Source organism: Atta cephalotes, assembly GCF_000143395.1.
Source record: "Atta cephalotes unplaced genomic scaffold scaffold00020, whole genome shotgun sequence".
In the NCBI taxonomy this organism is placed as follows: domain Eukaryota; kingdom Metazoa; phylum Arthropoda; class Insecta; order Hymenoptera; family Formicidae; genus Atta; species Atta cephalotes.
The window spans coordinates 5,205,402-5,212,775 of record NW_012130084.1 but is presented as its reverse complement, the minus strand read 5'-3'; positions in this window follow the sequence as shown (position 1 = coordinate 5,212,775).

Below are 7,374 nucleotides of genomic sequence, written 5' to 3'. Positions count from 1 at the left end.
AATTAACACAGAGAAAAATGACAATGACAAAATGACAAAATGACAACAGAGAAAAATATCAAGGCATTCCTTGTCTCGAACCTAGGCCTGATCTCTCCTCCGAATTAGTAGACTTCTGTCCTGCCACTGAGCCACACAAGCCCTGATGCCTGATAGCTTCTCTGTTGTGCCTATTTCTTCTAAATTTCTTACAACACCGATACCTACAATACAGATATCTAGGATTTACACAACATGTATATATAGGATAATATAGGAAATTTTTCTACAAGGTTTTACAGAGGAATGTATATCCAATCCACGAAAAGAGGCTCCTATAAGATCGCATGGGAAAAAGAATGATGTACACGTTGATGCAATCCTAAATTATATACAGAATGTCCCATATTTGAGACTATTTTCAACACAAATAGTAGATTAAATTGAAAGGTCCTGTATCATTTTCACAATTTCTAAAAATTGTTGAATAAGCGGGTGAAATTGACGCATAAGACGACTTTAAAATATTTTTTTAGAGTTCGTTATGACATATTTTAAAGACGTTTTTCAAATAACTCTTAAAGATATCTTAAGTTGTCTAATGCGTCGATTTCAGATATTCTGCTCATTGAGTAATAATTTCAAAAATTACAAAATGATAGAGAATCTTTCAGTTCAATTTAATCCGCTCTATCTGCACACAAAAATAGTGTGCTACACCCTGTATAGTTCCTATAATTTACGTACCAGGTGTATAAGCTTAAATTCGCTGTTTTTTTAGTCAGAAAAACACATTTTTTTTTCCTAGGAAGCAAAAAAAAATTTATTCAAAGTACTTGCACTCGCTAACTATACATTTTTCCCATCTTTCGGGCAATTTGTGTATGCCACGCCAAAAAAATTCCTCATCTTTCGAGGCAAACCATTCATCAAGCCATTTTCGGACATCTTCGTAAGAAACGAAGTGCTGCTCAGCGAGCGTGTGGCCCATCGACAAAAACAGGTGATAGTCAGAAGGTGCCAGGTCTGGTGAGTAAGCGGGATAGGGTAGTACTTCCCAGTTGAGTGTCTCCAAGTAGTTTTGGACCATTGTTGACGTGTGCGATGGTGCGTTGTCGTAGAGGAAAATCAGCTTGTCTTTTCTGATAATGCGGCCTTTTTTCACGCAGAGCACGATGCAATTTGATCAGTTGTTGGTGATAGCGGTGAGCATTAACAGTTTCACCAGGTTTTAACAGCTCATAGTAGACACCCTCCTGATCCCATCAAACGCAGCATCGTCTTCCATCCGAAGCAATTTGGTCTTGAGGAAGATGTTAATGGTTGGGCGAGATCAACCCAAGATTTCTTGCGTTTAGGATTCTGAAAATAGATTCACTTTTCATCGCCTGTCACAATCCGATGCAGGAACGACTTTCTTTTTTGTTTGGCAAGCAGAATTTGGCATGTGGCGTTGCTCCATCTGCCTATCGTTCAGTTCATGCGGCATCCATTTTCTGATCTTTTGAATCTTCCCCATGGCATGTAGCCGCATGATTGCTTGAGAAACACCCAATTGCTCGGCAAGCATTTTTTGCGATTGAATATTGTCCTTGTCCAAAAGAGCCTGCAATTGACAGTCCTCAACCTTCCTGGGCCGATTTTCACGCTTCTTGTTCAGATCAAAATTGTCGTCATTAAACCGGCGAAATCAATCTTTGCACGTTGTTTCCAATAAAGCATTGTCGCCATAAACCTCCACAAGCATTCGATGCGATTCGGCAGCCGATTTCTTCAAATTGAAACAGAAAAGCAAAGCTTCCCGCATATGCTTTTTTTTTTAGCAAAAAACTAGACATGATTACGAAAGAAAAAATGTATGTTGTTGTATGAAGTTGCTGATGATGTGTACTGGTTAATGTTGACAGATGTCAAACACATAAAAAAAAGTGTGTTGTGTGCCCAGGGTAGCTTTGTACGCTCATTAATGCCACCTATGAGTAAACAGCGGATTTAAGCTTATACACCTAGTATTAGAGTGTGTACAAAATGCTATAACAGTAGCTGACTGATGTAATTCCACATAAAAATCTAAGATAATTTTTCCATAACTCCAAAAACTGAAAGTCACGTGATAAATAAGATTTGGTGACTCAAAAAAATATATTTTCTTTATGGCAGTCAGGATTTTTTTTTATCCGACGTAGATTGTACTTCATTTATTAATTATTATCGTGGCTTCCAGTTTTTAGGAGTTACGAATTATTCTCTCAAGTTGATATAGGTACTTATAGGAATGCGGAAGAGATACCTCATGGGGACTAGATGCCTATAAAATACTACATTACTTTGACGTATAGGAACATGCAGATGCACATAGGACAGAGGAGATGTGCATATGTCATCCTATGAAAACCTATACATTCTTTGTTATAGGCATTTTCAGTCTCCATGGAGCAGTTAATGTTACATTCAAAAAATTGATAATATTTTGATCAAAAAATATATACATTTAATATATTTTTAAGCAATACTATTGTTAATAAGATTATTAACATTTCTTTAGATACATGTCCTACTTTTTCTCATTTTTACAGGATGCTCCAATGAAAGTGTCACACCTGTAATTTGAAGCGGTAAAATCTAACATTTAATTTTTTAAATTTTGTTTTTTATTTTAATTATACAACATGTGACATTAACAAAATTATTTCATTTTTTTCTCCTTTAGTCTTTACAACCTACTTCATTCTCGAAATATGTTTGTATTTATTTAGTATGCTATTTATCCAAAGAACTGCTGGAGAAGAATGTGCTACAATTCATAAAGCCAAATGAAGCCAATGGCCTGCAAATTTTTGTATTTGGGGTACATATTGGCTAATCAACTTCAAAAATATTACAGCATTAGAGGCACTTTTGATCAAAATCTGAGACAAAATTTCAATGGACGTCGTGAGTGTTGCATGCAACGCATTTATTTCGAGAATAAGGCAGGTTGTGAAGACTAAAGGAGAAAAAATTGAAATAAAATAATTGTTTTGTTAATGTCATATGTATCATTAAAATAAAAAATAAAATTAAAAAAAATTAATGTTAGATTTTACTGCTTTAAACAAGTGCGACACTTCAAAGATGCTAGAAGATTTGCTGATTATCGCCGTGTCCTTATTCATTGCTAATATCAGAAATAATGAACCGTCGTAGCTGAATCTTAAAGTGCTTAAATAATTATATGTTAATTTCAGAGATATTACTTTATTCATTGCTAATGCCGTGAATCTTGCTGTTCACTTCATCAAGGCAAGGAACATACCAATACTGAGCTGTTTTTCTGAACTCTAAAGAATTTCCTTTATAAATACTGTTGAAATGGGGAGGGGAAGAGGAGGATCGCTTCTTTGGTTTGTACTCAACAAAGAAGTATACTCTATACTTATGTTATAGCCTAAAATTGTCTCTGTTAAAATTGTCTGATGAATGTTTCTGTGTTTAAAAAGGTAGTTCTCTAGAGGAGCAGCTCAATATCAGTAGCAACGGATAAGGTATCTCTGAAACTCATATATAATTATTTAAAGATCCAGCTTCGATTAGAGGTGTTATTTATGACAGTAGTGAACAAGAACATAACGATATCTCGCAAACATTATAGCATGTTTGAAAGCCTCAAAAGTATTATTAAGTGCAACACTTTCATGGGACACTCTGTACAATTTATCTTATTATATTTTTACAAATATATTCTTTGTTATAATATATTATATTTATAATAATACAATATGTAGAATAGATTTAGAAATTATTTATGATTCTTTTCGAAACATAATAATATTAATGACAAAGGGACCAAAAACTTAGAAAATGTTTCATCAGTTAATATACTGACTTAATCTGATCCTCCTCCATTAAATAGGAATATTGTAAATGAAGATGATACTATTCATGAAATAAGCGAATCAAGTTATATATCGGAAGAAAATTAAAATTGTAATATATACAGATATATCTAATTATTCTATATCGGATTCACAAGAATCATTCATTTCTATTGAAGAATCAGTATCTCATTCAATATCTGAGAATAAAAATGTAATTGACAGTATTTTTACAAATAATATTGTTATATGGGCTACAACATCAAATTCCATATATCGCTCTAAGAGTATTGCTGCAAAGATTGAGGAAACATTCTTGTTTGCTACATTAGCAATAGATCCAAGGTCTTTTGAAAACACCAAGAAAACAAGAAATACGTATATCTCACTAGGAATTAATTATCATTTCGGTGTATTAAATCTTATATTGAGGATATTATCTTCTATGAAAAATGATATATTTTTATTGATTGCATAAAATAACTATCAATATTGACGGTTTGCCACGGTTAACGAAATCTTCGCAGCAACAATTTTGGATCATACTAGGTTCAATTATTTCACATAGTAATGTGAATGATTGGCATTCATGGAAATGAAAAACCAATAGATGTAAATAATTTTTTAAAAGATCTTGTTGAGGAGATGAAAGATATGTACGAAAACGGCATTAATATTAGTGGCCGTAACATACAATGCAGACTTGAGGCTTTAATTTGCGTTTAATACACTGCAAAAGCTTTCGTATTAAGGGACATTCCGGATACTCTAGCTGCACAAAGTGCCAAACAGAAGAAGAAAACATAAAGGATCTTTCAATAAGGACGCTCGATTTTTAAATGTAAATAAAACAAGTTGTGTGTGAGATATCCACTCATTTTTTTTTATTTGAAAGATTATTTTATGGCATTAAGTTATGAAATATAACGTCGCTCAAATGTCCGCCGCGGCTTTGTTTGGTGATATGTATTCGGGTCCAATTTTCGATGACTTTCTCGCATAAATCTGGCTGAATTTGCTGGATGGCGTTTGTTATGTTGACTTTGAGAGCGTCAATTGCGATTTATTCATATAGACCTGCGATTTAAGATAGCCCCAAAGGAAGAAGTCTAAAGACGTTAAATCGCACGATCTCGGTGATTAGTTCACGTCGTCGCCGCGCGAAATAATCATGCCCTCAAATCGTTCGTGCAGAATGTCCATCGTGCAGTGTGTATGGTACGTAGCGCCATCCTGTTGGAATCACATGTTATCGGTATCCATATCATCTATTTTAGGCCACAAGAAATTGCTTATCATCGATCTGTAGCGCTCGCCGTTGACGGTTATGGCAACGCCCGCTTCGTTTTGGAAGAACGGATGATTCCGCCAGACCAAAATCCGCACCAAACAGTGACTTTCTCGGGATGCATTTGGAGCTGGTGTATCTCGCGTGGAATTGTCCCAATTTCGACAATTTTGCTTGTTCACATATCCATTCATCCAAAAATGGGCCTTATCGCTAAAGATGATTTGTTTGGCGAAATTTGAATTATTTCCAACTGCTCCAGAACCCAATCAGCGAACACACGGCGTTGTCTATGGTCGTTTACCTTAAGTTTCTGGGTCAGTTGAATTTTATAGGGATGCAGACCCAAGTCCCGAAAAACGCAAAATTCTAAGTTGAAGTCGCAGAAAGACCAAGTTCTTGTAAACGAGAAATTGACCGCCTCAGGTTTTCCCATATACTCTCACGCATAACAGACGATGTTTTCTGCAGACCTTGTATTTCGGCGACGTACTGATGTTGGCTGATTATTTATCGAACCGGTTGATTCGAATTTGGCCACCAAACGTCGAATAGTCGACTCGGCAGGGTAGTTGTGGCGAGGATAAAAATCACGTAATGCGCGGAACGTTTCTCGAACAGAGCACTAATTTTGATATAATGAATAAAATTTTATGATTTACACACGTTGCTCAACACTATGACCTTCATAGTGATTTGCCATACATTACTAAACAATTCACAACAAATTTGACAGATGTCACTTTTAACAACATGGCTACTATAATCTAACAAATTTCGAGCGTCCCTATTGAAAGACCCTATATAAATCGGATATGTTTTCCTCAAATCAATGCGTCACCAAGAACAGATAATTTCATAAGAAAGATTGATGGTAATTATCATAAACCGAATACTACATGTGGTTTGCTTAGAGTATCACATAAATCTGTCACAAATGTTTCATTTGATTATATATATTTAATACTAGGAAATTATGTGCGCAAGTTAATATATTTATGGGTTGAAGAAGATTTGCATTATTGATTGTGATCTAGAGCTGTGGAAACCATTTCTACAAGTCTAATAATGAAATTTAAAACCTTTCATATCTATGGAATTTGTTAGAAAGCCTCGAAAACTAGAGTGTCAAATTAATTGGAAAGCAACGGAATATAAACTCATTTTATTATATATCGGTCTATTGGCTTTTAAATCCATATTAAAAAAAGAATGCGTATACACATTTTATTATACTACATGTTATAATCAGAATTCTATGTTTAGAAGATAAAATGTTTAGAAGATTAAAGAGTATTTAAACTGCACAGGATTTGATTATTTTCTTTATTAGAAAATTTATACAACTTTATGGAATTCAAAATGTGTCGTACAATATCTACAATCTTATATCTTGTTGACGAACTTGGTGTCAGAAAGTTGGACCACTGGACAATTTCAATGTGTTCAAATTTGAAAATTATATGCAAAAATTAATAAAGTATGTTAAAAAAGCTGATAAACTTTTGCAACAAGTTGTACCAAGATATGTTGAACAAGAAATAAACTCATCTTCAGTCAATTATTTTATCAAATTCTGTTCTGACACATTCAAATTTAATGTCTTTACATTATGATGGTCGCTTATACTTGATTGTAAAAATCCGCAATATAAAATGGTATGGTACAATGGAATTGTAATTAAAGTAGGGTCACTTGCGGACAGTTGTTATGTGATTTGAATGGTACTATTGTATCTGTAGCAAATATCGCATATTGTACAAAAAAGAAATTAATTCCCGTAATTCTCGTAATTATTGATCATGAATTGGAAAAAGAAGATTTATTTAATGTTCCTTGTCCATCTTCCTTGTTTGGAATTTATACTGTGCATTTATGTTCAGATCTGAAATTGTGGCTATTATAAAATGTAAAAAAATATATTAAATTACCATATGAAAAAATATGCAGTTTTTCCACTGATATAATATGTCTACACATGATATAATATGTCTTGATACAAACAGAATGGCTCAGAAATTTTATGCAATCGTAGAATTTAAAGATGGACTTCAAATGATTCCAAGTAATTGATTAGACACACAAGTGTCATGAAAATTGTGTGGCCACATTTCCTTAGCGATAACAGATACTACAAAGCCGTAAAGTGTGTGTGTGGTGTGTGTGTGTGTGTGTGTGTGTGTGTGTGTGTGTGTGTGTGTGTGTGTGTGTGTGTGTGTGTGTGTGTGTGTGTGTGTGTGTGTGTGTGTGTGT